The following is an 11,561-nucleotide window of genomic DNA, read 5'->3' as shown; positions in this document are numbered from 1 at the left end:
CACTCACTATTGACCCTAATAACCCACTAGAATAATTTTTGTTTCCTTTTCCTAAAACCTCAGGCTCTGTTGAACTACAAGTTTTATTCTCAAAAGGAGGAGTGCTGCAAACAAGGAACACAACAATTAATCCATTGAACTGGAAATTAAGACTGCCACCTGGCCACTTGGGGCTCCTCTTATCTCTGAATCAACAGGCAAAGAAGGGAATTTCTGTCCTGACTGGGGTGATGGATTCTGACTATCTAGGGGAAATAAGACCCCAACTACATAATGGTGGTAAAGAAAAGATTACCTGGTATGCAGAAGATTCTCTAGGCCACCTTCTAGTACTGTCATGCCCTGTGATTAAAGTCAATGGAAAATTGCAACAACCCGATCTAACCAGGACTAACAATTGTCCAGAATCTTCAGGAATGTAAGTATGGGTCACCCCAGGAGGCAAAGAACCATGGCCAAATGAGATGCTTGCTGAGTGTAATGGGTAAATGAACTGGGAAGTGGAAGAAAGTGATAAATATGAACTTCAACCATGTGACCAGTTACAGAAGTGAGGACTGTAATGAATTGAATTAAAAATGAATTCAAAATCATGAATATTTGTTCCTTGTTTCGTTATGAGTATGGTGTGTATATACACAACCTTTTCCCCCTTCATATGATGAGTTGTATTAGTTTCATGTCATAATATTTAAAGATGTCGAGTTTAAGAGTGAATATTGACCAGAGACATGCACTCTATTCTGTAGGGAGATAATTAATGCTTTTCCAATAGTGCATAGGAGAGTTGAACATTGTTAGGTGGAAATGTGTGTGTGTGTGTGTGTAATTGTTTTTATTTAAAGACTAAGTATGGTTTAAGGTAATGTGTATGGTTGCTGAGTTGGCAAGGCATAAACAGTGATGGTTAGGTTAATGTATGAACTCAGCCAGATAATTGTGCCCAGTTGTTTGGACAAGTGAGCATTGTACCAATTGTAATACAAGGATATTTATGGACTTTAGTCACCAGTGACTTTACTGCATAGGTAGCTGATTACATCTACATCAATCAAAGTGATTGCCATCAGCAACAAGTGATACTTTAACTAATCAGTTGAATGCCTTAAAAAGGGAAGTAATTTCAGCATTCAGAGAGAATGCTGTCTTGGACAGCAAATGTCTTCTGGAAACTCATCAAGGACTTTCATTGAGCTTCCATTGGATCCCTGGTTTGCTGCCTGCTTGTGGTACCTGAACTTGTGAATCTCCAACTTCAAGAGAAACTCTTATAAAATTGCATACTACTGTCAGATATCTCCTGTTGATTCTGTTTCCCTGGAGAACAGTAACTAACACACTCCTGTAAACAGGGGATTTCCAAAACACTAAATATGCAAAAGACCATACTGAGCCCCAGAAAACAAGGAAAAGCCTTCACACTGCATTTGCCTTGGGCAGACCTTCCTGATAGGAGGTCTGAAGCTCAAGAAAATATTTGTCTTATGACCACTATTGATAAAATGAAGAAACAGACACCATGGGGAATTAATCTCAGAGTTAAAATACATAAAATATTAAAATGTACAGTGTGCAATAATGAGTAATAGACAAAGAAACAGGAAATGATGGGTCATCCCCATCCAAAGAAAGAATATAAATATACAGAAAAAAAAAAACAAGAAAGAATAATAATATATATATACCAAAAAAAAAGTTTTTAGAAAAATCTTATAAGTGTTCAAGGAGCTCAAGGAAAATACAGAGAAATAACTAAAATATATCCAGTCTTGGAAAGACCTATAAATTTTAAAAAAGAATCCAAAAGAATTACTACAGTTCAAGACCACAAGATCTGAAGTGAAAAACACCCATGAGGGTTTGAAGATCAAACTGAATTTGGCAAAAGAATCAGTAAACTTGAAGACACTGCTGAGAAGCAGTAAAAAAATATTAAAAGTGAAAACAGCCTATGACAAACCTGGGACAACATGAAACATACTACTATGTGCATTATCAGAATCCCAGAAGAAGAAGAAAAAGAGAAAGATGCTGAGAGAATACTAAAAAAAAAAAAAAAAAAAAAAAAGGCAGAGCACTTTCTAACTTAGAAAAAGTCGAGAATGTGCATAGCCAAGAAACTCAAAGAAAAAAAACAGCATAAGCTTGAAAAATACACCCCATCTTATGTGGATCACACTATTGAATCCAAAGACAAAGAGAGAGTTCTGAAAACTGCAAGAGAAAAGGAATGTGTTAGGTACAAGGAAGTCCCAACTAACTTGAATGCTTCTGTCTCATTGTCCCATGGAGACATAAAACGTGGACTTGAATTAGTTAAGGTGCTGGAAAAGAAAAATGCAAGCCAAGAATCATACATTAGGTGAGATTTTCCTTCAAAATGAGGGATAGATTAAGAATTTTCAGATAAACATAAGTTGAAGGAGTTCATCACTACCAGACCTAACCTAGAAGCAACACTAATGCTGATTTCTCAGAATGAACAGACAGGACATTAGTCAATGGTTCAAAAGTACGTAAAGATATGAAGATCTATGGTAATGGTAACCATCTGGGTAATTTTAATGACAGCATTATTGTTTTGCATTGTTTGATATAAAATTCTATTCACTTCCTACAGGTTCTAAAACGAAAAGGTATAGAAGAAAATGTAGCATCTGTGGCTCTGAAAATGCAATGCGCAAAGATATTAGTGGTAAAAGTAAAAAAAAATGGAGAAGAGAAAGAGGGGATAGCACATAATTATGTGCATGTGATTGAAGTTCAGTTGATATCAAGCAAATATGATTATAATATATTTAAATGTTAAGGTTTATCCTTGTGGTAATCACAAAGATTATAGATGAGAAATATGTCCAGATAGACATGAAAAGACACTCATTATGGTACAACACACAAAAATAAAATAAAATAAATATGAAAGCAGGAATTATTGGGAGAATTGAAGGGCCAGACTTACAAAGACTAAATAGCAAAATGACAGAAGAAATTCCTGACTTTAAATGTAAATGGATTAAACTCTCTAGTAAAAAGGTAGAGATAAGCAGAATGAATAATAAGGCATGACTCAATGATTTGCAGTCTACATTGACATTCACATTAAATTTAAAAATGCAAGGTGATTGAAAGTGAAAAGATGGAATATATATATAGGAATATAAATGGAATATATATATATACATACACACACATATATATATATATCATGCAAGTAGTATCCAAAGAGAGTTGTGATAGCTATATTAATATTAGAAAAGAAGAACAAGTCAAAAACAGTTACAATGGACAAAGGCAGAAATTACATATTGATAAAAGAGACAATAAAAACAGATGTAAAACAATTATGAATATATATGTACCTGTATTAGTCAAGGTTCTCTAGGGAAAGAGAATCAACAAGTGAAGTCTGTCGATAGTAAGGGATTTATCAAATTCTCTCACACAGCTATGGGGATGCAAAAGTTCAGGTTCCGCAGGCAGTCTGAAATGAGAAGCCCCAACAAAAGTCCAATGAATATACTTGGCAAGTCTGGGAGATGTTGGCTGTCAAAAGATGAGCTGGGAAATTCTCTATTAATGCTGGAATCCCTTCCCCTTTTAAGGGATTCAGCTGATTGGGTTAAGCATCACTCACTGCTAATGGCAATCTCCCTGCCTGATGTCATTATAATTAGCAATCTATGATTTACCAAGGCAGTAAAGTCAATAGTGACTAAAGTCCATAAATGCCCTTGTAGTACAGTTAGCCCAGTGCTTGCTTGACCAAACAACTGGACACACTTACCTGGCCTAGTGGACACAATAGCCTAACCATCACAGTTCACCCCTTGTCAACTCAGCAACAGTATATATTACCTTAAACCATGCTTAGTCTCAAAGTAAAAACAATAATAGACATGCATATATATATATATATGTATGTATGTATATATATATATATATTTCCACCTAATAATGTTCAATTCTCCTGTGTATACATCTGGAAATACATTAATTCCATACAGAATAGGGTGCAATTTCTTGGGAAATATTCATTCTCAAACTTGACATGCTCACATATTATGACATAAAATGGATACGACTTGTTATATGATAAGGGGGAAATTGGGGGAAGCAAAGAAATTCATTTTGTGTACATGTACTATCATCATAATGAAACAAGGAAGAAAGATTCATGACCATTATAGTCCTCATTTCTGTAATTGGTCACATGGTTGAAGTTCATATTTATTGCTAACTTCTTCCACTACCCATTCCATGTTTTCATTACCCTCAGCAAGCACTTCAGCTGGCTGTAGTTCTATGCTTGATAGGTGCTTGATAGGGTGACCCAAACTTATGTTCCTGAAAATTCTGGGCCATTATTAATCATGCTTGAATTGGGTTGTTGGGACTTTCCATTGACTTTAATCATAGGACATGGCAGTACTAAGAGATGCCTTAGAGAATCTCCTGAATCCCAGGCAAACTCTTCTTTACCCCCATTATGTTTATGCAGTCCTATTTCCCCTTGATAGTCAGGATCAATCTTCCCAGGCAGTACAGTAATTTCCTTCTTTGCCTGTTATTCAGAGGTAAGAGGAGCCCAAAGTGTCCAGGTGGCAGTTTTAACTTCCAGTTCAGTGGAATCATTGTTGTGCCCCTGGTGACAACACTCCTCCTTTTGGGACTAAAACCTGTAGACCAGAGGAGTTTGAGGTTGCAGGGACAGGAAGCAAAAATTTTACTAGTGGATCACTAGGGATAATACTGAGTGGTGCCACTCCCATGTCCACTCCTTGATTCCTGGACCCGTGGATCCTGGTTATAGGAGAAGCAGCACCATAAACTGAATGCTGATTTAAAGCATACACCACCTCCTAGAGAATATTGCACCAGCCCTGCAAGATATTGCCAACTAGTTGACACTGTAATTGAGTCTTCAAAAGGCCATTCCACCATTCTATCAATCCAGTTGCTTCAGGGTGATAGGGAACATGGTAAGACCAGTGAATTCCAAGGGCATGTGCCCATTCCTGCACATTATTTGCTGTGAAATTGGTTCTTTGATTGGAAGCAATGCTGTGTGGAATGCCATGGCAGTAGATTAAACATTCTGTAAGTCCACGGATAGTAGTTTTGGAAGAAGCACTGCATGCAGAAAATGCAAACCCATATCCAGAGTATGTGTCTATTCCAGTTAAAACAAATTGCTCTTTTCCATGGTGGAAGTGGTCCAGTGCGGTCAACCTACCACCATATAACAGATTGGTGACCTCAAGGAATTGGGCCATATTGGGGGCTGAGTGCGGGTCTCTGCTGTTAGCAGATTGAGTACTTAGCAGTGGGTGTAGCCAAGTCAGTCTTGGTAAGGGGAAGTCCATGTTGCTGAGTCCATGCATAGCCTCCATCCTTACCTCCATGGCCACTTTGTTCATGAGCCCACTGGGCAATGACAGGAGTGGCTGGGGAAAGAGACTGAGCATTAGCCATGGAGTGGGTCATCTTATCATCTTCCTCTGCTGAAGTTACCCTCTGGTGAACATTCATGTGAGACACATAAATTTTCATGTTTTTTGTTCACTCAAAAAGATCAGTCCACATACCTCTTCCCCAGATCTCCTTGTCACCAATTTTCCAATCATGTTCCTTCTAATTCCCTGACCATCCAGTCAAACCATTGGCAACAGCGCATGAATCAGTGTACAATTACACCTCTTGCCATTTCTTCTTCTAAGTAAAATGAACAACCAGGTGCACTGCTCGAGGTTCTGCCCACTCAGATTTCCCCTCACCACTGACCTTCAGTGATGTCCCAGAAAGGGGCAGTAGTGCTGCAGCTGTCCACTTTTAGGTGGTACCAGCATATCATGCAGAATCATCTGTAAAGCAAGCCCAAGTTTTCACATCCTCAGTCAACTGATTGTAAGGGACTCCCCAAAAAGCCAAAGCTATGGGCTGTGAAAGAGAAGGTAACATGGCAGGGGTGGTGACCATGGGCATTTGTGCTACTTCCTCATGTAATTTACTCATGCCTTCAGGACATGCTCGAACCCTATCTTGTATATACGACTTCCACTTTATTATGAAGTGCTGCTGTACCCGCACAACTTTATGTTTTGGTAGGTCTGACAATACCCAGCTCATGATAGGCAATTCAGGTCTCTTGGCAACTTGATGGCCCATGGTTAAGCATTCAGTCTCTACTAAGTCCCAATAGCAGGCAAAAACTTTTTCTCAAAAGGGGAGTAGTTACCTGCAGAGGATGGTAGGACTTTGCTCCAAAATCCTAAGGGTCTGTATTGTGATTTTCCTATAGGGTACTGCCAAAGGCTCCAGACAGCATCTCTATTTGCCACAGAAACTTCCAGCACCATTGAATCTGCTGGATCATATGGCCCAAGTGTTAGTGCATCTTGCAGAGCAGCCTGGACCCAAAGCAGAGACTCTTTTTGTTCCAAACCCCAATCAAAACTAGCAGCTTTTCTGGTCACATGGTAAATGGACCAGAGTAGCACAACCAAATGAGCAATGTGTTGTCTCCAAAATCCAAAGAGACCAACTAAGCATTGTGTCTTTTCTGGTCATTTGAGGGGCCAGATGCAAACACTTATCCTTCACTTTAGAAGGAATATCTCAACATGACCCACACTACTGGACACATAGAAATTTCACTGAGGTGGAAGGACCTTGTATTTTAGTTGGATTTATCTCCTATCCTCTCTCACACAAATGCCTTACTAATAAGTCTAGAGTCTTTGCTATTTCTTGCTCACTAAGTCCTATCAACATAATGTCATCAATATAATGGATGAGTGTCATATCTTGTGGGAGGGAGAGATGATCTACTTCCCTGCAGACAATATTATGACATAGGGCTGTAGAGTTTATATACCCCTGAAGCAGGACAGTGCAGGTATGCTCCTGGCCTTGCTAGCTGAAAGCAAGCTCTTTCTGGTGACCCTTACTAATAGCAATTGAGAAAAAATAGCATTTGCCAAATCAACAACTGCATACCAGGTACCAGGGAATGTGCTGATTAGTTCAAACAATGATACCACATTTGGGACAGCAGCTGCAATTGAGGTCACCACCTGGTTAAATTTATGATAACCTCCTGTCATCTTCCAAGATCCATCTGATTTCTGTACAGGTCAAATAGGAGAATTGAACAGGGATGTGATGGGAATCACCACCCCTGCATCTTTCAAATCCTGGATGGTGGCACTAATTTCTGCAATCCCTCCAGGAGGAATTCAGTGTTCCTTTTGGTTTACTATTTTGTTAGGTAAGGGCAGTTATAGTGGCCTCCACTTGCCCTTTCCAACCATAATAGCCCTCACTCCACAACTCAGAGATCCAATGTGGGGATTCTGGCAGATACTGAGTATATCTATTCCAATTATTCATTTTGGAACTGGGGAAATAACTAGAGAATGAGTCTGGAGACCCACTGGACCAACTGTGAGACAGACCTGAGGTAAAACTTCATTAATCACCTGACCGTCATAAGCCCCTTCTCTGACTGGTTGCCCACAGTGACATTTTGGGCCTCCTGGAATTAATGTAGCTTCTGAGCCAGTATTTAATAATCCCCAAAATGTCTAATCATTTTCTTTTCCCCAATGCACAGTTGCTCTGGTAAAAGGCCATAGATCTCCTTGGGGAAAAGTGGGAAGAAGATAAAGAGTATAAATTTTGGGCAGTTTAACAGGATCCTTTCCCAAGCAAACATGGCCTACTCCTCATTCAAGGGGATCTCGGTCTGTACACTGTCTCAAATCTGGGAATTGATTAAGGGGCCATGATTGCCTGCATCTGTAGTTTGAGTTAAGGTTTTGTTCACTCGTCCCAGAACACTTCTGTTTATAAAAATCCCAAAGAAATTTTGTAGACTGCCTCTCTATTTCACTGCTAAGTAGCCTATGATAAATTAGTCAATGCCATAACTGTATATGACTCAGGCTATTTTGAGTGCTTTTCTGAATCTGCCTTTCATTGCAGTAGCCACACCCACTGTGACTCTGGCAATTAACTGCTGATACTTAACTTTGACCAAACCAACATCCAATTTTCTCCATAATGTTTAAGGAGTCTAATTCCATCACAGCCCTCCCAAAAGTAATATCTGGACTACAGAGAAGAGCAACCACAGAGCTCTTCAGGGAAGATGGAGTTAGTCTTACAAATTTATTCCTCACAGTCCTGGTTAAAGGTGTGTCATCTGGACATTCCTGGAGTTGGTGGGCATCTCCCAAAGGTAAATCCATTCTAACATTCCAATCTCCCTAAGCCTTTGAATTCTCTCTTCTACTGTGTACCAGGGCAAATCAGGTATCTCAACCTCAGACATACTAGGCCATCTTTTGTTCATGTTTCAATCAACCACCCAAACAAACTTTTAGAGGCCTTTCTAACCCCTCGAGATATAGCACTGAATCCAGAATTTCTGTTTAGTAGGCCCATATCAATAAATTCAGCCTGATCCAACATTATATTCCTTCCAACATTATCCCACATATTTAGTATCCATTCCCACACATATTCTCCTGATTTCTGTCTATATAAGTTGGAAAACCCATGCAGTTCTTTCTGAGGATACCTTACTTCCTAATGGGTCACACAGTGTTTTCACCTTTGGGGACTTGTTGTGATTTTAGTGTAGCAATTGTTCTGGAAGACAAGAGAGGTGATAGGCATAGGTAAGGAAAAGGATTAGAAATGCCTTGCAAGCTACTGACCTCATGTCATTCCCTTGTAATTTCTTCTGATAAGACTGGATTCATCTCTTCAGGAAGGGGTTGGAAGGCAGTTTCCTCAGGACACACTGGAGGCTTAGCAGTGGATGCTAGAGTTTGGCTAGTGTGTGCTTCATGGCCAGGAGGAGGTCCAGACTCCCTGGGGCAGCCCAGAGGCTGGGCAGGGCAGGCTTCCATTTGTCTGATTCCCACCTCAAAGTTGGAAGTTGTTTCAGACTACCTGGGCAGGCTGGGGGTTAGATGGTACAAGATTGAGAAGGTGTGGCCTGGACAGGGCAGGCCATGACAAGCTTATCTGGCAAAGTCTCAGGAGAATTCAGGGTTCCAATGTCTCCATCAATATCATCATCATCCCATATGTCTACATCCCGATTCTCTGGATGCCATTCTTTTCCAATCAATCCCTCCACTTTAACTGCAGAAACCCTGTGGGGTTGAGATTTTAGTTGCCTTTGTATTTCCTCTACCCAAACAATGAGAGCCTGAATTTGGTTCTCAGATATTTCAAGTCTGTTGTATAGGAGACAAAGTTTTCTTTCAGAGCACAACTGGAAACTTTTGCATCATCCATTCAGTGTTTAAGTTTCAAAATCAAAGCCTTTAACTATCTCTTTCATTGGTAATAGTATCCAGAGTATCTAGGAGAAACCACCCAACATCATTATACCATTTGACTCCACAAAAATCTGTTAAGGTGTTGAAAACACTCTCACTCATATCCTTGCTTTTTACACTGGAAGTAGGGGAATCCAGTGATGCTATTTTGCAGATCTCGATTGCCACCTCATGCCATGGACTGTTAGCAGCCTCTTCATTTTTGGAAAGGGAGTTGTCAGTACTCGTGAGTCCAATTAGAGTAGAAAGACAATTGCAAAACTCCCAGAATCAGCTCAGACATCCCATGTTTAAGATTCAGTTCCCCAAGAACCACTCCCGGTACCAAGCTGTAATAATCAGGGTTTTCTAGGGAAACAGAATCAACAAGGAATATCCATCAATAGTAAGAGATTTATCAGAGTCTCTCACACAGCCATGGGGATGCAAAACTTCAGGTTCCACAGCAGGCTGAAACCAGGAGCTCCAAGGAAAGGCCAATGAAAATTCTTGATGAGTTCTGTGAGATGCTGACTGCCCAAAGATGAGCTGAGAATTTCTCTCTCAATGCTGGAAATCATTTCCCCTTTTAAGGGATTCAATGGATTGGGTTAAGCATCACTCACTGCTGATGACAATCTCCCTGACTGATGTCATTATCACCAGCTATCTATGATTTACCACTGCAGTAAATCAATAGTGACTAAAGTCCATATATGCCCTTGTAGTACAGTTAGCCCAGTGCTTGCTTCACCAAACAACTGGGCACAATTACCTGGCCAAGTTGACACAATAGCCTAATCACCACATACCTAACAGCAGAGCCCCAAAATATATAAAGAAAATACTGACAGATTTGATGGGAGAAATTGATAGTTCTACATTTTTAGTAGGTAAATTTAGTACACTTCTTTTAATACTTCATAGAACATATAGTCAGATGATAAGTAAATATAAGATGTGAGTAATATTCTTAACAATTTAATACCCCTTCTGCTCCCTTTCCCTTCTTTTCTCCCTCCATGATGCCTATGAAGCATATGTTTCTGCTTTTCTTGCTGCAATTCAAATCCCTAAGTCGTTGCTGAATTTTTTTCTGTCTTTTATCTATCTGTTCTACCATCTGTCTGATTTCAGCTGTTCTCTCTTCCACATCACTGATTCTTCTACCTGTTCAACTGCTATGTGCTTCCAGTGTAATTTTGATTTCATGGATTCTGCCATTCATCACCATCATATCCATAATCTTTTTATATTTGTTTACAATTTCCTCAGCATGTTCTCCCAATGTCTTCTTAATATCCTTAATTTCTTCCATCAGTTGATTAAGCTGATTCATGATAATTATTTGGACATCTCTGATTAGTTTTTCCATGTTCTGCCTCTCCTCCTGTCTATTAGTTTCTTTGTTGAACTGGGCCATATATTCTTGTTTCTTAGTATGACTTGTAATATATATTTTTTTGGTGTCTAGGCATCTGTTTATCTTGATGGGTTTATTCAGCTGTTAGCTTCTGTTTATACTCTAGTGTTTTATTTTGTTGTTGTGTTTGTGTGAGGGGTAAGGTTTCACTTTGACAGTTCATTCTTCTTATTCTATTACCTTGCTATTAACTATTTTCCCTGAAAAAAAATTAGAACTAGAGAAAAGGAAACAATAAGAAGACAAATAGTATAATAATAATATTAATGATAATAGTAAAAGGAAGAATAGGAACCATGCAAGACCTTGGAAAATGAGTAATTAACTTGAGTAGAAAGTACAGAGAAGAATAAAAAATGAAAGAATGAAACAAGAAGCAGAATAGAGAAAAATATACAGATTGAATTAAAGGCCAGAATGATGAGAAGAGAGAAAAAGAAAAAAGAAAAGAGAAAAAGAAGAAGTCAAAAAAAGAAAGAAAACAGAGAAAAAAGAAGAAAAAGAGAGATCAAAACAAGAAAAAGTGAAGACCAAACAAAAAGGGGTGGAATGAAAGGGCAACAGAAAACAGAAGATAGAAAAATGAAGGAAAGAAAAGAAATAGCATAGGTAGTAAAATTGGTAAAAGATAAAAAGGAAACAAAGAAGGGGGGAAACAAAGAAGACACAAAATAGCATCAACTCATTTAAATAAGAAGGAAAGAAAAATAAATAGGAAAAAAAAATGAGGAAAAGAGTTTCTTATGCCTCTAAGGAACTTCTCAGGCTGCCAGTGTTCATCAATCAATCACCCTGCAGTCTGCCCA

The sequence above is a fragment of the Dasypus novemcinctus genome, chromosome 12 (assembly GCF_030445035.2).
Source record: "Dasypus novemcinctus isolate mDasNov1 chromosome 12, mDasNov1.1.hap2, whole genome shotgun sequence".
Lineage (NCBI taxonomy): Eukaryota > Metazoa > Chordata > Mammalia > Cingulata > Dasypodidae > Dasypus > Dasypus novemcinctus.
This window is presented reverse-complemented; position numbering follows the sequence as displayed.